Source organism: Chelonia mydas, chromosome 1 (assembly GCF_015237465.2).
Source record: "Chelonia mydas isolate rCheMyd1 chromosome 1, rCheMyd1.pri.v2, whole genome shotgun sequence".
In the NCBI taxonomy this organism is placed as follows: domain Eukaryota; kingdom Metazoa; phylum Chordata; order Testudines; family Cheloniidae; genus Chelonia; species Chelonia mydas.
In genome coordinates, this window is record NC_057849.1 from 126,345,472 (window position 1) to 126,368,238 (window position 22,767).

The following is a 22,767-nucleotide window of genomic DNA, read 5'->3' on the forward strand; positions in this document are numbered from 1 at the left end:
TACCCAATGAGAGAGACTGAGAGAGACGATTTCATATATGTGGTATCTAAGGCAATCTATTGGTTCTTAGGGCTGATCTTATTCAATACATCCAGGGTAGTACCTGCATATGAATCATAGAATCATAGAATATCAGGGTTGGAAGGGACCTCAGGAGGTTATCTAGTCCAACCCCCTGTTCAAAGCAGGACCGATCCCCAATTAAATCATCCCAGCCAGGGCTTTGTCAAGCCTGACCTTAAAAACTTCTAAGGAAGGAGATTCCACTACCTCCCTAGGTAATGCATTCCAATGTTTCACCACCCTCCTAGTGAAAAAGTTTTTCCTAATATCCAACCTAAATCTCCGCCACTGCAACTTGAGACCATTACTCCTTGTCCTGTCATCCGCTACCACTGAGAATAGTCTAGATCCATCCTCTTTGGAACCACCTTTCAGATAGTTGAAAGCAGCTATCAAATCCCCGCTCATTCTTCTCTTCTGTAGACTAAACAATCCCAGTTCCCTCAGCCTCTCCTATTAAGCCATGTGTTCCAGTCCCCTAATCATTTTTGTTGCCCTCCGCTGGACTCTCTCCAATTTTTCCACATCCTTCTTGTAGTGTGCGGCCCAAAACTGGACACAGTACTCCAGATGAGGCCTCACCAATGTCGAATAGAGGGGAATGATCACGTCCCTTGATCTGCTGGCTATGCCCCTACTTATACATCCCAAAATGCCATTGGCCTTCTTGGCAACAAGGGCACACTGTTGACTCATATCCAGCTTCTTGTCCACTGTAACCCCTAGGTCCTTTTCTGCAGAACTGCTGCCTAGCCATTCGGTCCCTAGTCTGTAGCGGAGCATTGGATTCTTCCGTCCTAAGTGCAGGACTCTGCACTTGTCCTTGTTGAACCTCATCAGATTTCTTTTGGCCCAATCCTCCAATTTGTCTAGGTCCCTCTGTATCCTTTCCCTACCCTCCAGCGTATCTACCACTCCTCCCAGTTTAGTGTCGTCTGCAAACTTGCTAAGGGTGCAATCCACACCATCCTCCAGATCATTTATGAAGATGTTGAACGAAACCGGCCCCAGGACCGACCCTTGGGGCACTCTGCTTGATACTGGCTGCCAACTAGACATGGAGACATTGATCACTACCTGTTGAGCCCGACAATCTAGCCAACTTTCTACTCACCTTATAGTGCATTCATCCAGCCCATACTTCTTAACTTGTTGACAAGAATACTGTGGGAGATCATGTCAAAAGCTTTGATAAAGTCAAGGAACACCACGTCCACTGCTTTCCCTTCATCCACAGAACTAGTTATCTCACCATAGAAGGCAATTAGATTAGTCAGGCATGACTTACCCTTGGTGAATCCATGCTGACTGTTCCTGATCACTTTCCTCTCCTCTAAGTGCTTCAGAATTGATTCCTTGAGGACCTGCTCCATGATTTTTCCAGGGACTGAGGTGAGGCTGACTGGCCTGTAGTTCCCAGGATCCTCCTTCTTCCCTTTTTTAAAGATGGGCACTACATTAGCCTTTTTCCAGTCGTCCGGGACTTCCCCCGATCGCCATGAGTTTTCAAAGATAATGGACAATGGCTCCGCAGTCACATCCGCCAACTTCTTTAGCGCTCTCGGATGCAATGCATCCGGCCCTATGGACTTGTGCTCGTCCAGCTTTCCTAAATAGTCCCGAACCACTTCTTTCTCCACAGAGGGCTGGTCACCTCCTCCCCATGCTTTGCTGCCCAGCGCAGCAGCCTGGGAGCTGACCTTGTTCGTGAAGACAGAGGCAAAAAAAGCATTAGTACATTAGCTTTTTCCACATCCTCTGTCACTAGGTTGCCTCCCTCATTCAGTAAGGGGCCCACACTTTCCTTGACTTTCTTCTTGTTGCCAACATACCTGAAGAAACCCTTCTTGTTACTCTTAACATCTCTTGCTAGCTGCAACTCCAGATGTGATTTGGCCTTCCTGATTTCACTCCTGCATGCCCGAACAATATTTTTATACTCATCCCTGGTCATTTGTCCAATCTTCCACTTCTCGTAGGCTTCTTTTTTGTGTTTAAGATCAGCAAGGATTTCACTGTTAAGCCAATCTGGTCGCCTGCCATATTTACTATTCTTTCTACACATCGGGGTGGTTTGTCCCTGTAACCTCAATAAGGTTTCTTTAAAATAAAGCCAGCTCTCCTGGACTCCTTTCCCCCTCATGTTATTCTCCCAGGGGATCTTGCCCATCAGTTCCCTGAGGGAGTCAAAGGCTGCTTTTCTGATTTCCAGGATCCGTATTCTGCTGCTTTCCTTTCCTCCTTGTGTCAGGATCCTGAACTCGACCATCTCATGGTCACTGCCTCCCAGGTTCCCATCCACTTTTGCTTCCCCTACTAATTCTTCCCAGTTTGTGAGCAGCAGGTCAAGAAGAGCTCTGGCCCTAGTTGGTTCCTCCAGCACTTGCACCAGGAAATTGTCCCCTACATTTTCCAAAAACTTCCTGGATTGTCTGTGCACCGCTGTATTGCTCTCCCAGCAGATATCAGGATGATTGAAGTCTCCCATGAGAACCAGGGCGTGCGATCTAGTAGTTTCTGCGAGTTGCCGGAAGAAAGCCTCATCCACCTCATCCCCCTGGTCCGGTGGTCTATAGCAGACTCCCACCACGACATCACCCTTGGTGCTCACACTTCTAAACGTAATCCAGAGACTCTCAGGTTTTTCTGCAGTTTCATACCGGAGCTCTGAGCAGTCATACTGCTCTCTTACATACAGTGCAACTCCCCCACCTTTTCTGCCCTGCCTGTCCTTCCTGAAAGAGCTTATATCCATCCATGACAGTACTCCAGTCATGTGAGTTATCCCAGAAGTTACAATTTAGTGTAGGGTCAGTTTGAAGTGTACATTACTGAAGATAGTTTGGGTCCACAGATTTTTTTCAGTGAACTCTCACATCCTTAATGGATGTATCTATATCCCTCTCCCATCTGTCCTTCATGGGCAATGCCCTGGTGACTTCATTAGCTATAGAACATATCAGTTTATTCTTCTAATGATTTTAGGAGCTTTCAGAAGTTTTCATGCTGTTCCTGCAAAGTGCTTTGTTGCTGGGAATAGCTAAACAGTTGTTTTGTTCCAACTGGGGTTTGTATTGCAAAATTCTGAAAGAAATCATATGGTATTGCATATGAAAAACTTCAGATTATTTCCTTATCAGTAAAACTAGAGTTAGTTTGCTTCTTAATTAGCATTCTGAAAAAGAAACTTTCATTGTTTGCCAAATTGCTAAGTGTTAGGCTAATGATATATAGTGAGGGCAGATTTAAAATATTACCCCAACATTTCGAGAATCTCCCATTCTATCGTTGCTCTAGACCATCTCTATTTTTATTTAGAATGATACCTGATCTCCTGTCATACTGAGATACCCTTCTGCTGACTTCCTGGTCCCCTAACCTAACAGATCGTCTTGCTGATTAGTATCCTTTCATGCATCTGTATCAGAATCACTACCTAGGGTAAAATACTGGCTCCATTAAAATCAATGCTACTGACTTCAATTGGACCAGGATTTCATCCCTTGTCTTCTTAGACTTTCTACTATTACTATAAAGCTACTACCGTCTTCCATGAAAATGGAATACTTGGAAAGAACTATCTCAAAAAAACCCTTTACTTGCAAACAAATGTTGAGGACCCTCAATGAAGCATATTTTTTTCTTATTTGGGATCTCTTTGGTTGAGTCTTTTGAGACACAATCTTGTGAGAATATCCACATAAGCCTGGACTGGAGCTATCACCTAGTATTACCAGCACTGTGACGGTACTTAGGCTGACAAATGATGCTACGCTACTCCATAGGTGGATCACCATGGGAACATACAACTAGTAATGGATTACAGGTAGCGTATAGCTATCAGGACAGTAATGGAGCAAGCAGTAATACAAAGGAACGTAGTGTGAATTGCTCTGTGCATGTTTTATACATCGGGAGATAAAGCCATCTCTGTGGTGCTGCTCTGCATCTGCATCTGTGGTGCTGTAGTGCTTGTAATGTAGACATACCCTCAGTCTGGCCTCAATCCACCATTTCTTTGCCTGAGATGGTCAGAGCCACGGGCCCAAGCAGGGACTTCTAAATGCCAAACAGGAATAAACCATGAAAACAGACCTCAACCAGGAACTTTCAAATACCAGACCAAACCTATCATTGAAGTGTATAGAATGGGTCAGCTATGCATGCTGGGCTCCCACTCAGCACAAAGGTGTTCTGAAGACCCCAAATCCAGACAGTTTGGACATTCCTAAATCCTGATGTCTAGAAAAATAATTGTAGGTTCTGTGAGCCTGATGCAGTGTTGAGAACAGTACAGTAGAAGTTAGCAGTCACTGTTGCCCATCTCTTTTGGATACTGGAGACTGTAGAAAGCAGAATCCTTGAATGAAGCTGAGGTGAGAAGAAGGGCCCTGTAATTTTCAAAGTGCACAAGGATGGCCTGACAAATTGACAGCTAGTTTACTGGAGATAGGGTAGATTTTGTACTGTACTGGCTGGATAGAAAAAGCTGTATACCAACCCCTTTTATTGATGCAACCTAACAAATTCTAACCTGCTAAAGTGTCCATACATAGAGATGGTAAAGAAGAGGTGGCCAAAACAGCAAGTAAATATGTAGTGTGATCATCTCCAAAAAGAACCCAAGAATGAAATGATACATCACTTCCTGGTGTCAAAGAGACCCATCAGCTCCACATAGCTAGTTCACCTACAAGCTAAGGAACTCTGGCCGCTTCCAGCTTGAAGCAGAGGCAAGCAGTTTCCAATTACTTTCTTATCAGCTGAACTGTACTGCTAAACATCACCTGGTAAATAAGGCAATGATAAGCATGTTCTCAGATGCTGGGTATCTACAAACTCTGTCCCCCTTAGTTGGAATTGTGGATGCTCAGCAACTCTGAAAAGAAGGCCCTTTGGTACAGTTTTTCCCATTAGCTCACCTCTAACACACTTTGCATGCTATAGCTAGATTACGTCTCAGTATATAATGTACAGTATGTCCCCAAACAATTAAGAATTAGGTGTTGAGGAGTAAGTGGTTTGGGATATTACTTTTATTTTGCAAGCTTATTAAAAAGTATTTTTTTACATTCTAGATGAAAATTAATAACACTCCTGTTTTAAAGAGGGGAAGCAGAGATGATACTTATTCCCATTGTAGTGATGATAATAAATAAATACATAAAACCAAGGTGCAAAGCCTAGTCTATCAGTTTTGTAAGAAGCTTTATTTCACAAATCAATAAAATTACACTGGCATCTTGACAGGACAAATCAATAGTAATGAAAACTATATAGTCAGAATTTCATGAGGGCATTATAATGCATTCTGGAGGAGGAAAAAGCCCTCTTTTACTTACACAGCTAAAAAGCCTTAGCGGCTTATGCCCCCGTGCTACTCCTTGTTTAATTTACTTTGTGGAATGTCTGAACGATTGACATCAAACACTTCCATGTCACTTCAGTGAGTGTAATCATGGAAATTAATTTAGTCTCTGACTTAATCCATTTTTACATTTCTAACACCTGTCATATTTTAAGATCAAGTTCCAAAGAAGTTTATGTGCAGAGAGTGAGCTAAATAATTTTGATTTTTTGCATTTCAATGAGCTCCATCATTATATTTTTTTTGAGGGGAGAAGGATATTGAAGAGACAATGTAATGTTTCATAAACCATACTTAAACTGTGCTCTGAGTCAGCCAATTGGACTGCACTGAGTAGAGAGTTGAATGAAATTGTATTTAATGTAACATTCTCCCTTTAATAAATGAACAAAACATAATATTTTTTTAATATTTGGAATAGAGTCACTTAACCTAATTACCATGCAAAAGAGGTAAAAGATCAGATGGAAGAAAATATGTTCTGAAAGGGCTTTTTTTGGGGTGTTCAGCTACATTGCTGTCAACTGTTACCTTAAGGCAAAATATTTTTCAAAGAAAGGCCGGAGGTTTGAGAAGTTTGATATATAACCCAGAGACAAGCAGAGGCAACTTAATGTTCTGATTCTATGAGGTGCTAAAAAAGCCCTCTGTCAAAGTCAAAACAAGTAGCACTTCAGAAGATACAGGACTCTGATTCACATCCCCTGGAAGTTAACAAAAAGACTCACATTGGATTTTGGATCAGGCCTTCATTACTTCCTTTCACTTCACTGAAATTCATAGTTTAGCCACAAATGCCATGGGTTTCCTTTCCCATTAAATAAAATGAGGTGTATTAATTACTATTTCAAACCTGTTGGGTGGGGGAGCAGTGATGGATGAACATTTGTAGGCTTTGTGGCTTGAATTGGGTAGGAAGAGCATTCAAATATATAGACACACTGACTCTCCATAATTGGACAAGATATCTTGAGAAAAGAGGTTTTCTTAAGAAACATGCGGTACTTTTTACTTCCATGTGGCATGTCCTTGCTCTATTCTGACCCTTCCACTTCCAGACTCATTTGGCACATAAAAATTAAAAACAAACACACATACATACTGAAAATTAGAGATGGAAAAAACTTTCAAAGTTTCATTTCATGTAGTTCTTCATTTCAGGGCCATTTCAGGTTTGGTTCCTGTCTTGGGGCAATAGTTCAGGAGACAGTGGGGTTGTATTAATTAGAACCAGTTCACCAACCCTTAAGAACAAGATGATTTGAGGAGATGCTTCAGGTGATAGAGGTTTCAAATTACATCCAAGTCATATTTACTTAGATATCTCTTCAGCTTATTGCCCCCTTTTCCTGATTCCTTGATAAAATAGATGTGACCAATCCATGCTATCTAAGTAATGTTTATCTCATTTCTTAGTCCAAAGGCTGTTGTTTAGCCTATGACTGCTTCATGGCTGTACTAGAAATGCACCTCAGACTGCTATGCTATCAGCCGTGAGAGTTTAGAGATTGTCACTCTACAACCTTCTCCCTGATATACCAGCATTCTCAGTGTAACCAGTTCTTGCTCCTCCCTGAAGCAACTTCATTTGGGGGGTTGAGGTTAGGAAAGTGTTTCCGCTAGCTCCACGCTTCTGTCTTTCCCCAACTCATACAAAGAAGGGCAATATATCCTCTGCTTCACCATGACTGAAATGGGGACGTGGAAATGTATTTTTTTTATTTGGGGGAGCAGTAGAGGAGACTAAAGAAATGTGCAGTACCTGCTGCTAATCATTTTGGTCACCAATCGTGATTCTCACATCATAGTGCTTTTTGAAATTTTTCCCTCCACCAGAACTGAAAGGAGTCTTATTATTTTATCAGAACTAAGGGCTGTTAACAATTACAGGTCAGGAGCATGAGTGGTAGAAGTAAAGAATTGAGCATTGAAAGCTACAGCATAGTATCATGCCCCCTCCCCCACAACATCTTAATCCTTTCTATTATTTTGTATCAAAAATTCCTTTTGTCGTGAAGGTAACTTAATTCATTCCACCATGGCATGCAACTTAAACTTTAATCATCACCGATCACAGCAGCTGGTAAGCTGATCTGTGTGTCGATCAGGGGTTCCTGCCAAAGGTGGTGGACAGTGGGTACTGTCAGCTGGAAAGTGAAATCAAACTACAGGAATTGTAGGTCTCCATGAACTGTCTATTCACCTTTTATAAAAACCCTGTAAGAAAAAAATCCAGACTACCCAGCAGGAAGAAATATAGAAAACAGTAGCTGGCAGGACAGATAAGAGTGAATACATGGATGAAAACTTGAGGACTTTTCTGGAACAGAGGCCTAATGTTAAATTTAAATAATTGCTATTGGGATTTGGGGGAATCCCATTTAAGAACAAAACCAAAATATATAGACTAAACTTGGGCAGGTCCCTTTAACATTCCAGATCACTAATTCAATTCTTCTGTGCTAGGATATTACATTTTCATGTCTTCTTTTTTCTTCTCTCTTTAATTTGTTATCATTTGATTAGTGTGAATGGGATAGAACATGAATTATAAGGGAAATAATTAGAACTGTGAAATTTCCATAGAGAAATCAGTTACACCAGGTTTTGTTACTAACTTGAAGCTCAGCCCAGGTTTTATTTAACAGTTTATTACGGATCATTAACTTTGTGTGAACCTGGGCTGAATGCTGGTGGACATGGGCTAAACTGAGCGGTTTTGCCTGTTTTTCAACAGCTTCAGATAAGTTCCACTTTACATTAGGGGTTTAAATTATCCTGAAAACTCAGAGTTACACTTCTTATTGTATAAACCCACCAAGATAAAAAGTAACAGTAAGGGTCTAGATCTCTTGGGGAAACACAACACAAAAGATACAGCTTGAGACTGAGTTAAAGGCACCTTTGCACCTTCCAGATTCTAGGTCTCTACACAGTCCTTGACAAAAGAGCTGCTCTATTTAAGATGCTTAGCTGGCCTCCATCACTGTAGTATCTGAATGACTCATGTATTTATCCTCATGACATTCCTGGGAGGAACAGCTGTGTACCAACTCTGTGTTACAGATGGAGAACTGAGGCACAAAGAGACTAGCTTTATGCTCCAATCACATACAATCTGGTGGAGCAGAAAATTGAACCTAGATCATTTTTACTTTCATATACACTCCCTCCTCTCCCTACATGCCCCCTCAGACATCCAACACACTCTGCATCAGTGACTGGGAAGAGGGATCGTTAAAAGCAATATGCACCAACCCTATACTGCACCATCAGGGGGAGTTCTCCTACAACTTCTCTGGCCCCAGTAGCAGTTATAAGGACCTGGTCCAGTTTTCAAAATCCTCTGCACACTGAAATGAAGATTTTGTACATCTCTAGAAAAGATTTGGTTTTAAAGATTTGGTTTTATATGTTTAAAAGAATTGAAACAAAACTCAGACATGAAGCTGGTGTTGGTACTCTCCAGAAGATATGGCCAGGAATATTCTGACAATGGTTTTGTTGTTGTTTTGGAAATATGTCTGTTTTGATTAAACTTTCATGAGGATGGGCTCTCAGGTCCAGGATGGAATTTCTGACCAGAGACAGAGCTCTGCCTCAGAATAGCCAATGTCCTAGTGGTTAGAGCATTGCATAGTGGGAAACCCAGGTTCACATCCATGTTCTTACTCAGGCAGAGTAAGTACTTGAATGTGTGTAATCCAAGTTGTAGGTTAGTGCCCTACTCAACAGACTTCTGGGTATGTCTGGGTTTGTTTTTGTTTCCTCCTCACCCCCCCCCCCAAATAAGTAAATAAAGATCTTGGTTTCTTTCTGCATTGGAATTGAAACAAATGTTGTAACTCAACATTTCTTGAGAAATGGAATTTTTGTTTTCAAACCAGACCAATTATCATATCTTTTCACTATATATTTGTTGCTAATGCAGTTTCCTATATGGTGAAGTACGAGCAAGGATAAACTATTATTGAAGAGTGTAATCAGACATATAGGTACAACTAATGTTGTCAGGCTATAACTAGGCTTCTTGGCCAGATCTGAAAAAGGGCTTAGGCACTTTAGGTGCCTAAATCCATAATTTAGGTGCCGCTGAGATCCTCACAATCTCTGCTTAACTGTTGCCTAACTTTGAAGTCACTTATATCCTTCAGCACCTACATTTTCCCCACAAAAGCCCCCAGCTTCCTAAGTTTTGGTCACTGGGCAGGCGCACAATGCCTCTGTGTAGGTGACTGGTTGTCCATCTCACACCAAAGAGGGGCAATGCCTAACTTGACCTTGTCTGAGGATCCTGCTTGGGCTTATCTCACCCGCAGAGCCCAATCACTAGGTATTCTCAGAGCATGCCTCACTCCACTTCCCTAATCAATGAACTAAAGATTGTTAGGGAGGCCTCCCCCCACTGGCTATTTTTTTTGTGTAGTTAGGCGTGTGCCACTGTTGTTCTTGTGAGAAACAGCATGAGTGCCTAACTCCAGGGAAGGGCTCCCAGCCGTGCAGCCCAAACAGAGATGCCTAACTCTGCGAGGGGGGCAGGGCTTAGGAAACAACCCTGTACTGTTGGCAAGCTAGGTGGCAACTCACCTACCATGCTGGCTTTTGTGGCTCCCATTCTTAACTCCCATTCAAACGCAGCCTTTGTGGATTCCAGTGATTTTTCTCAAGTCACCTAAAAGTTAGGCGTTGCAATGCCTAAATCCCTTTCTGGATTTGCATCCTTGGCCATCATTTTCTCAATCACTCTAAGCAGTGCTTCTTCAAGGACAGGAAAACAGACTGTTGAACCCTCCACACCGTCTGACCTTCCAGGACTATTCATGTGCTTTGTGGCACTTTGCAGTAGCAGGGATTGCTGAATCTCTGGTCAGTGATGTTTCCATTTTTGTTTCACAGCAGTGTATTACTTTGCCCAATCCAGACACAATCGTTGCAGAAAAATATAAATAGGAGTTAGATACCTGAAATAAGAAGCACGCATCAATGAAAAACTCTCCTCTTTACAGTACAGACAAGCCTCCTGCAGGTTTCTTAATCTGGCATGAGTACAGTATGTGGACTCTTCAGTGCCACGACATTAATTTTCTTGTGCCACTGCTCAACAGAGCACAAAACAACCAAAAGGCAAAGGTAAAATTCATAAAATGGGCCATTGGGTATATTCAGCATTGAATTTATACTTGTTCTTCTCCTGGGGATTGCATCATCATGCTAAAATTGACAATGCCAGCATGAGAGGAGCAGAGTTCAATCCATTTCCCTTTGTTTTTGAAGTACTTGCCTCTGCTCTACTTGTTTTCATATAGTCGCCATAAAAAAAAGTCCCTGCTTTGTAGTACAAATGTTTGAGAGTTGAGACAGCTACACTCACTTTAGAAAAAAGAAAATTACTGTTGAAATGCATGATCTCTGTCTATAGCTCTATTATAGTAAACATAAAGTACCTCACTCAAGAAAGAAAAAAATAGTATAGGAAAATTTCAGGTTAGAATATCAACTTTCCTTTATTAAGGAGGGACAGATACAGACTTTTGCGCCCCTTAGTGCAATTCATTAGTTGAATTCCATATTTACAGAGAACTAACACAGAACTCTAGTAACTTGCTATTAGTTGCCCTCATGTTGTTTTGCAGATTACTGTACTGTTTATAGTCTATAGCAAATGGAAAATCATTTTTTTCCCCTGTCCCAAGCCAGGGCACAAGAACTTGACACAGGGGAGCTCTTTGGTTACCAGGGGATGGAATCCTCCCACCACCAGAAATATAAAATCAGTGGGTACACAAGCCACCCTCAGTCAAGATTGTGTGTCCCCCACCCCACATCCACCCCAGAGATATGCATGTTTTGCCCCTTAATGGATCAGTTCTGTATTGGATACGTCTGCAACTCCTAGTAAAGTCCATACACATACAGAAGAGGGTAGAATCTGAATTTAAGGGACTGACTTTCAAAGGCCCTTAGTTCAGCCATTTTTTTTAATGGACTCAGTTTTGCACTCAGAAATAATCTGACTTCATGCAGAATTTTGCACTTACAGACAATTGGGAGCATAACAGACTTTAGACATCCAAATAGCTGACTGTGTCCATCAAGTAAGGTAGTTAGGTATATAAATACTCTAATTTATACAAGCAATTTGTGAGTGCAAAATTGCATCCACAAAATTGAAGGCCATTTTCTAAAAATCAGAATCCTATACTCAAGAACTTCAAAAATAACTAGTGATTTGGGGTACCTGATTGAGATACTTTAAAAATTGTTTATAATGTGCTTAATCTTCTGATAATCAGATAATTTCAAGGTGTTTCAAGTTAGGCATCCAAATTTCGCAGCACCCACCATCACCGGGTACTTTTTTAAAAGTTGGACACTAATTGTGTTTAATTCATCTGTCTGGGTGATATCCTTGTTCTTTCTTGAGAAAAGATACAGAATTAGTTAAGTCACAGTCAAGTTATGCTCCATAGTATGAAGACTGCTACTACCTTTGGATTTCCATAGCTGTGGCCTTGATCCTACTTGCTTTTTTGGAATATTACCATAGCATACAATGTGAAAGGGAATTAGGAAATCCAGTCTTCCTACATGATGAACTATGTTGTTAGTTATTAGTTTATTAAAAAAAGTAATTTATTTTCTGGGCTATACACACATGGAACATTTCAAACAAATAAGACAACTTATTCTCAATGTCCAAAATGTAAACCTAAACTAGGCAAGGCAAAAACAGGACTGTGACAGGCTGTACCCTTATGTTCACCCCTTTACAAGACTATGATATATGTACAAAGTATGCCTTGTAAGGTATCAATTGAAAACTCATAATTTGCTGATCATTATTTTCCTGGTAAAATATGTATGGCAACATTGTATACAAAGTTATAATACTCTACTGCAGTGGTTCCCAAACTTGTTCCGCTGCTTGTGCAGGGAAAGCCCCTGGCGTGCTGGGCCTGTTTGTACGCCTGCCGCGTCCGCAGGTTCAGCCAATCACAGCTCCCAGTGGCCACAGTTCGCTGCTCCAGGCCAATGGGAGCTGCTGGAAGTGGCGGCCAGTACGTCCCTCGGCCTGCACCTCTTCCAGCAGCTCCCATTGGCTTAGAGCAGCAAACCGCGGCCACTGGGAGCCGCCATTGGCCGAACCTGTGGATGCAGCAGGTAAACAAACCGGCCCGGCCACCAGGGGCTTTCTCTGCACAAGTGGCGGAACAAGTTTGGGAACCAGTGCTCTACTGTATGGTATTGCTATCATGTTCCACGTCTGGAGAATAGTCACAAACAAGTTTTCCAGAGACAAAAGGCTAGCCAACACCTCTGCCAGATGTCAACAAAATGAAATGAACCAACACCTGATTAAGTGGCCATTCTTTGGCAGAAAGAGGATGTGGGCAAAAATATATATCTGGACAAAGAAACAGCTGAGGGTTCCCATCCACATAGACTTTCTGTCACTTGAACTTGTGTTGGAGATGATTCTCAAAGAAGAGAAAGGACTATAAGAACAGAGAGCAAATGCCCCAAATTATTTCTCCCTTTCTACCTACTCAAGGAATCCACAACACCTGAAGAACAAAGGAAGCAGCATTAGACTGGGGAGGGATCCTGACTGAAAGAGATTCAGCCAATAAAACAGCTGAAACTTATGGTGAGAGAGACTTTGCTTTGAATTCACTTAGCTTGTTAAGAAAAGGAGTACTTGTGGCACCTTAGAGACTAACCAATTTATTTGAGCATAAGCTTTCGTGAGCTACAGCTCACTTCATCGTATGCATACTGTGGAAAGTTTAGAAGATCTTATTATATACACACAAAGCATGAAAAAATACCTCCTCCCACCCCACTCTCCTGCTGGTAATAGCTTATCTAAAGTGATCACTCTCCTTACAATGTGTATGATAATCAAGTTGGGCCATTTCCAGCACAAATCCAGGTTTTCACACACCCCCCCCACACACACAAACTCACTCTCCTGCTGGTAATAGCTTACCTAAAGGACCACTCTCCTTACAATGTGTATGATAATCAAGGTGGGCCATTTCCAACACAAATCCAGGGTTTAACAAGAATGTCTGGGGGGGGGATAGGAAAAAAACAAGGGGAAATAGGCTACCTTGCATAATGACTAAGCCACTCCCAGTCTCTATTCAAGCCTAAGTTAATTGTATCCAATTTGCAAATGAATTCCAATTCAGCAGTTTCTCGCTGGAGTCTGGATCCACTATGGATGTAGAAGCCCTCTACACCAACATTCCACACAAAGATGGACTACAAGCCGCCAAGAACACTGTCCCCGATAATGTCACGGCTAACCTGGTGGCTGAACTTTGTGACTTTGTCCTTACCCATAACTATTTTACATTTGGGGACAATGTATACCTTCAGATCAGCGGCACTGCTATGGGTACCCACATGGCTCCACAGTATGCCAACATTTTTATGGCTGACTTAGAACAACGCTTCCTCAGCTCTCGTCCCCTAACACCCCTACTCTACTTGCACTATATTGATGACATCTTCATCATCTGGACCCATGGAAAAGAAGCCCTTCAGGAATTCCACCATGATTTCAACAATTTCCATCCCACCATCAACCTCAGCCTGGTCCAGTCCACACAAGAGATCCACTTCCTGGACACTACAGTGCTAATAAAAGATGGTCACATAAACACCACCCTATACCGGAAACCTACTGACCACTATTCCTACCTACATGCCTCCAGTTTTCACCCTGACCACACCACACGATCCATCGTCTACAGCCAAGCTCTGCGATACAACCGCATTTGCTCCAACCCCTCAGACAGAGACAAACACCTACAAGATCGCTATCAAGCATTCTTACAACTACAATACCCACCTGCGGAAGTGAAGAAACAGATTGATAGAGCCAGAAGAGTTCCCAGAAGTCACCTACTACAGGACAGGCCTAACAAAGAAAATAACAGAACGCCACTAGCCGTCACCTTCAGCCCCCAACTAAAACCCCTCCAACGCATTATTAAGGATCTACAACCTATCCTGAAGGATGACCCAACACTCTCACAAATCTTGGGAGACAGGCCAGTCCTTGCCTACAGACAGCCCCCCAACCTGAAGCAAATACTCACCAGCAACCACATACCACACAACAGAACCACTAACCCAGGAACCTATCCTTGCAACAAAGCCCGTTGCCAACTGTGCCCACATATCTATTCAGGGGACACCATCACAGGGCCTGATAACATCAGCCACACTATCAGAGGCTCGTTCACTTGCACATCCACCAATGTGATATATGCCATCATGTGCCAGCAATGCCCCTCTGCCATGTACATTGGTCAAACTGGAGAGTCTCTACGTAAAAGAATAAATGGACACAAATCAGATGTCAAGAATTATAACATTCATAAACCAGTCGGAGAACACTTCAATCTCTCTGGTCACGCGATTACAGACATGAAAGTCGCTATTTTACAACAAAAAAACTTCAAATCCAGACTCCAGCGAGAAACTCCTGAATTGGAATTCACTTGCAAATTGGATACAATTAACTTAGGCTTGAATAGAGACTGGGAGTGGCTTAGTCATTATGCAAGGTAGCCTATTTCCCCTTGTTTTTTCCTACTCCCCCCCAGACATTCTTGTTAAACCCTGGATTTGTGTTGGAAATGGCCCACCTTGATTATCATACACATTGTAAGGAGAGTGGTCCTTTAGATAAGCTATTACCAGCAGGAGAGTGAGTTTGTGTGTGGGGGGGGGTGTGTGAAAACCTGGATTTGTGCTGGAAATGGCCCAACTTGATTATCATACACATTGTAAGGAGAGTGATCACTTTAGATAAGCTATTACCAGCAGGAGAGTGGGGTGGGAGGAAGTATTTTTTCATGCTTTGTGTGTATATAATAAGATCTTCTAAACTTTCCACAGTATGCATACGATGAAGTAAGCTGTAGCTCACGAAAGCTTATGCTCAAATAAATTGGTTAGTCTCTAAGGTGCCACAAGTACTCCTTTTCTTTTTGCAAATACAGACTAACACGGCTGTTACTCTGAAACTTGTTAAGAAAGGCATCAGTTGAGTTTTACTTTTATTTTATTGTATCCAGTTCAGACTTTTATGTCACTTAAAACCTATCTTTCTGTAGTTAATAAATTTGTTTGTTTGTTTGTTTTATCTAAATGAGTGTGTTTGGACTGAAGTGTTTGGGAAGCTCCATTTGGGATAATAGGATTTGTACATATCAATTTCTATTAATAAAATGATGGACTTAATATGAGTTTGTATTATCCAGAAGAAAACTGGGCAGTACAAGATGTAAACTGCTGGGGGAAAGTCTGGGACTGGGAGCTTGCTGGTGTTGCTCTGCAGTGTAATTCAAGATTAGCTGGCTGCGGCACTCATACCATGAGTAACTTACTAGAGGTTGTGGGTGAACAGACCAGGAGCAGTAGCTCTCACAGTGAAGCAGTGTAAATGACACCCCAGCTTGGAGAATTGAGGGGACACAGCTGTTCATCAGTCCAGATCAGGGGTGGGCAAACTTTTTGGCCCGAGGGCCACATCTGGGTAGGGAAATTGCTTGCAGGGCAGGGGGTTGGGGTGAAGTGCAGGGTGTGGGAGGGGGTGTGGTGTGCAGGAAGGGGCTCAGGGCAAGGGGTTGGGGCAGAGGAGGGGTGCGGAAGGGGGATGAGGTGCAGGAGGGGTGCGGGATGTGGCAGGGGGCTCAGGGCAGGGAGTTGGGGTGCAGGAGGGGTTCAGGCTCCGGCCCAGCGCCGCTTACCTAGAGCGGCTCCTGAGTGGCAGCAACGCGCACCGGGGCCAGGGCAGGCTCCCTGCCTGCTCCAGCCCTGGCCCTGGCCCTGAGCCACACCACTCCGGGAAGCGACTGACACCACGTCCCTGTGCGGCCCCTGCAGGGCGGGGGGGGGACGGACAGAGGGCTCTGCGTGTTTCCCTTGCCTGTGGGCACCTCCCCTGAAGCTCCCATGGGCTGCAGTAACCCGTTCCTCGCTAATGAGAGCTTTGGGAGAGGTACCCACAGGAAAGAGCAGTGTGCGGAGCTCTCTGCCTCCCCAACCCCACCCCTAGGGGCTGCAGGGATGTGGTGTGGCCGCTTCCCGGAGCAGTGCGGAACCATGGGGGTGGCAATCCCGCAGGCCGGATCCAAAGCCCTGAGGGCCGAATGCGGCCCGCGGGCCTTAGTTTGCCCACCCCTGGTCCAGATCATATGCTGGGTAATGGCACAAGGACACGGTGTACGTTGCATACCATAATCAGAGTAGAAGCTGTACACCCACTCTGGGCCAAGCACAAGTCACAGGTGAAAGGTAAAGTATTCCGCTATGGAGGGTTCAGAAAGCTCTGGGTTTGTTTGTTTGTTTGTTTGTTCTTATAGAGGAGTCTATCAACAAACTTTCAATTCAAGCTTCTGCACAAAATGTCATTTGACATCTTTCAAAGGATAAAAGTGAACAACCTAAAAGTAGAAGAACAACATATCTTATGTGAAATGCTAAATATAATCACCGGCTTCTTGGGTAACCGGTTTCTCATTAGAGCATAACTTAATGACTGAAAACCATGGCTGGGATTGCTCTGATGCAAAGATCATCGACCATTCATTGGCTTTGTCCATCACTTTTGCCATTACACAGCTAATACTTTTCTAGTCTGGACATACCTATTGATTTTACCTTCTCTGGTGCAGTCAGACAGGACCAACTCCACCAGAGTTCTTTCTATGGGATTGCTTTCTCTCTGCTATTTTATAAACTTTCCTCTTCCAGACCCATCTTAATCCTAAAGACTGTCCCTCTAAATGTTAGTCTTTTGGCTTTTAGAACAATTTTTACAGTCATCCTGGAGCAACACAGTTTGATAAATCCTTCATTTACTAAGAAAGCAACATTAATCTGCACATATTTTTTTTAAAAAACCCACTAATAAGGCTTTTTTGCTCATAATGTTTCATTTTAAATATGTTAATTTCTAAATGTTTCATTTTTAATATGTTAATTTCTAAATGCTAGCTACTGAAGAATCAAAAAGCACCTATTGGATTTCTTTATAAAAATGTTTACCCTTTATTTAACACAGAGCTCTTAATGAGTTTGAGAAAATAATATAAAAGTCTAAATAGCTTCTAAAACCTCTTTGTCATCATGCTTCACAGCAGTTCTCAAGCTGATTTTGTGCACTGTTCCATCTTCAGACCAAGCAGACACCTGTGAAAAATAAACCACTGGTTGCAACAAGTTTCATTAAACTGTGTGAAGTATGTCTTTAAAATGTCATCACTTTCTTTTAGGATGAGTTCTTTTAATAAGCCTGCTACACAAACCCTCTGGTTCCAGGGCCAAAGGGAGCTTAAATATTACTTAGGCTAATTGGATTCTTTAACATTTCTGAATTCTGAATGTAAACACTTGGTCAGTACAAAACCAAATCAAACCAAACAAACAAACAAAAAAATGCAACCCTCAAGTACAAAACTGTACATCTTCCTTGTGTGTGTACCATATATTTTCCATTCAGATATGTTTGTAGCAGTAGAAATAGCATTGGAAAACTCTTTCTGTCAAAGTGGTACATAACTTTAATTTGGCTGGTGTACTTAGTGAAGAAAAATGTATGTCACTATTTTCTGTATCACCTTTTTTTTCTTAACCAGTGACTGTTGATACAGCTGTACAACTTGAGATCCAATGCAGTAAACCACCAAGCAAGATAGTATTCTTTAGTTGTCTAAAGGGAATGAATTGTGAAAGAGAGAGATTGACATGGATTGGTAACAATAAAAACTGTTCCTGAAAAGAGGAAAGTCACTGACAGGATGCTTAGCTTTAAGAAAAGAAATAAGAGAATTCTTGGGAACTATCACAAGCGAGCCTCACTTCTGTTCAACAAAACTGACAATTAGTCTCATTAAGGATAGAGTAAACCAATAGTTGGTTCGCATCACCCTAACAGACAAAGCTGATATTTATAATGGACCATGTGGGTCTCCTTTCCCCATATTTTATGCAAGTTCCTGAGCAGTGCTAGATACCTTTGTTCTGCTTGTTCTGCTTAGCAGCACTTCCCAAGACCCCGAAGCAGTTTCCTGTTCTTAAACTCATCAGCTGTTCTCAGTGATATCTGCACCCAGCTAAGAACAGCTGTAACGTGAAAAAAGAAAAGGCGTGAACATGTTTTTGTCAATGTCCCAAGCACGCTAGGCAATACAGGTACCGATAGGAAGGAGAACAAGTGAATAGGAAACGGAAGGATTAATGTCATTATGGGATGATAGGAAATTATATCTTTATTTTCCCATTCATAGTTCAGCTGACCATCCCTGCAATGTTTTTGTTTGTTTGTAGGTTTGTTTTTTTGTTTTGTTTTGTTTTTTGCTAGTGATTCCTATGCGTGTGGATTTGAAGCATCCTAGCCAGCTTTTGGGGCATAACTTGTGCATGCTGTACCTAGATCAAGATTTGCACATTTTTTTTCCTTTTGTATTTTATTCTTCTGGCTTTCTGGTCTACAATGATGTGCCTAGTGGTGGGTAATAAAGTTGCTTGTGTTGTCCCATATCAATACAAGTCAGCATATAGTCAACCTGTGCTGATTTTATTATTAATTATTATTATTATTTATTATTATTTATTATTTATTTGCCACAGGAGAAAGACAAATATTGGGACTGGATTTTTTAAAGGGCAGAATAATGTTTACAACCATAAGTAACATATGTAACTATGGAAGTTAATGATAAGGGAAACCAAATATCATGCTTCAGGGAATAAGCTGATTGCTTTTGGGTGGCAGGAAGATTTGCCTGACATAAATACAATATTACTCTATGGGAAATTTTGCCTTTCTCTGAAGCACTGACCATTCCTATATGCAGGATATCTGACCACGTGGATCCCTGATCCTGACCCAGTATTGCAATCTCAGTGTTCTTACTTTCTAATATTTATCATTGACCACACAGCCACGTAGTTTAGATACCTCATACATGCAAAAGAGAAGAAATATGGACTTCCCTGTGTGGTTCATCAACATCATATTATCCAGTGAGGATGAATGTAAAATTACACCATGCAGAAAAATGATGCCAGTAATAGTCACGTGGACCTTTCAAAGTAGAAAATAATGGAAGAAAATAAGAATCACTTAAAAACTGAATAAATTTTTACTCTTGTACTAATCAGAAACTGTCTATTAAGGGTCAAAAGGACTTTAATGAATCAATAAAAAGGAGAATTTAGAGATTTAATAAAATGGTAGCAAATTAGCATCAGTTAGAACAAACATATTCAAATATTCTTTGATGTGTATCAAAATGCTCTCGTAGTCAGGACTCCTCATGGTTGGGCAGAATCATGGCCTTTAAAGGCAATGGTAAGAGAAATATCCTGAATATAGAGCTGACTAAACAATGTGTGCCTCTGTTTGCATTACATAGAGGAGTTTGTATTAGGTTTTATATTTACTTACTGCACATTTGTATAAAATATTGTACCTCAGAAAGGCTTAACATTTTGTTCATGCTCAAAGTTCAATGCCTAGTCACTTGTGTCTCATGTGGAGGAAATTGTCACATCCTGAAATTTCTTTGAAGAATTGTGTCAGTCAGGGTTAAGATGGCTATGAGTGACAGTTATGCTGATGTGCAGAAGATTTTTCAGTTTTTGCTATTTACATGCATTTCATTATATTCATTTTAGAGTTTTAGTTTACTCTTGGATGTCTATATCAGAGTGACGGTATTTTTTTCTTGAGTACATCCTCACTGTGTTTTATATCTCCAGATTGGTAGCTCACTTACTATTGAGACACAGAGCAAAAAAAAAAAAAAAAAAAAAAAAAGAGGGGTGGAGGGAGGGAAAGCAAATAATAGAATTCGTATGAATTGTTGATACACACACAGGGTGTCTTAATATGTCTTTTGCAGCCTGTGTAACAATGTCCTTTATCCTTTCCCTTGAAAACATACATTCTAAGGCAGACATATATGTTCAACCATCAGTTTTTGAAAGCATGTCAAAAACTCTGAAGTGTATTTAATTCTAATAGCATAAAATTGAGCTTTTTGTTATATGAATTATAAGGCCCCAAAATGGACATAACTGATGCAGTTAGTTTGATTAAAGAGCAGATTTTAAACTAATGGAAAAGCTTTGTGTACTGATGCTGCTGAGTTTTATAAAAGGTCCAAGCAAGCACAGTAAAAAGAACCAACCCAATCTCCAGAAATCAAATTACATACTTATTGAAGGGAGAAAAGCAGTTTGGTTATTTTTGTAAACAATAAGTGTAACTTTAATTTTTTTTACTTCTGGCTAAGAACAAAATCAGAGTAGTTAAAATCCAACTCAGAAGATCTGCATTATGTCTGGCCGGGAAAAAAAGCAAAAAATCCGGGAAATGTCATGAGAAAACTAGTTCTCATGACATTGTCAGCTCCGTTTTGCAAATTTCTGGAATTCAAAAGTTTGGCTGAGCATTTGAACTTTTGCCTGTTTAAGTAAACCCAAGTTTCTCAACTCCAATTATCTAAATCTGTCACCCCAGAGTTTCACCTGTCCTGTATCCAAAAAAAAATCATTTTTGTGACCCCCAGTTTAATAAAGGATTTAATGTGTTCTTCTAAAACGTTTTAAAAATTGGTGTTCAATCAAACCAAAGTAAAACACCAAATCATTTGATGTTTACCTACTACTTGATATGGCATGTATCTGTTGAAGTAAACAGGTAAGTGTAAACCATAAATAGTTTTTGCATATTTTCTTGTACTCTTGGGAATTGTATACTTTCAGATCACTATATTCAGTGATTTAAGACCACGTTTTATGAGAAATGGGCACCTCATAATACTTCTTATTCAAAATTCAAGATGCTTTGGGTTAGGCAAGTGTTTATATTTCCCATCCAAAACAGTGCATTTCAGATGATGTTACTACCCTGTAAAAGAGATAGGAAATAAATAATAGTAAATATAATTAACAATACTAGCTCTTATAGAATTAATATTGAACAATAACTAGTTAATTTAATTCATTACTATGATCCGCCCATCACATTTTTCAGGTGAATTAACCAAGGCAGAGAGGTTCAATGGGTTGACTTATTTAGAGAAGCTGTAGGATAGTGGATCAGTCATCATTTGAAGAAACAAGGAAACTAGATTCCACTCTTGACTTTGACTCTTGGGCTCTAAACCTGACAACACTTACACACATGCTTAACTTTGTGTACATGAGTAGTCCAATTAGTATGTTTGTGAATTAGAATGTATATTTGCTAGCTTTTCTTCTTCTTCTTCTTCATTTATTTATTTGTATTTGATATTAAATTATTGCAATTTCCCAGAGGATGGAAATTCTGATTTTTGATCATCTGTAATTGTAGGCACACTCAAAAACTTAGCTCTCAAAACTACCTCTTCAGAAGAGAATTTGTTTTTGTTTTTTTTTAAAAGAAAGAGAGAAGTAATGAACTTTGAACTGTATCTGACAGCACCCTTGTATGTGCTTTGATTAGGGATAGTATAATTCTTTGAAGAATGCTTGAGTTTTGTGAATATAACATTAAATCGTAAAGTGATGGTTCTTTCTGATCACTTAGATGGCTCAGATCTCTGTGATAAACTTCCTTTATTGTTTGAAAAAAAATCAGGAAGGGATTATGAGCCATCTTTGAAGATCATTAAAGCATTCTATATTGCATTTACATTTCTTTTCCAGCTTTTTTTTCTTTGCCCTGAACATTGTCAAGTTCACTTCAGCTTATAAAGATACGCTCATGTCTGAAGTATAGAGAAATAAGAGAAATGGATCATACTTAGGATTTTAAACAAAGTTTTATAATTTTTCTTTATGACTCTATCTGGATTATTATTTTTATTAATTTCTACTGCAGTAACACCTTGGAGCCTCATTCATGGTTCAGGAATCCATTGTGATTAGCACTGTAGTTATTTGGATACACAGAAAGAAATTATTTTTATCAATTGAGTACTCTTTCTTGCAAAGCTCAGACTGACTGTGAGTGGGAAGAAGTTTACCTTTTTGATTTTGATAAAGCTGAAGACTACACTTGAAGACTAATTTGGATTAAACTAGGATGTGAATTCAAAGTGCAAAGTGGATTACACAAAATTTGACTCAGGTAGTCTAATTCTGGAAAAAAAAGCATCCATGCAAGGAGTTATTTAGGAATATCTATCTCCCAGAAGACAGTCATACTGGCAATTCATATTCATAATGACAATGAATAGTCATTGGGCCAGGGAAAGAGGGTGAGAATGACTCTAGCCTTGTAGTTAGGATGCAGGAGACCCCCATTCAAGTCCCTGCTC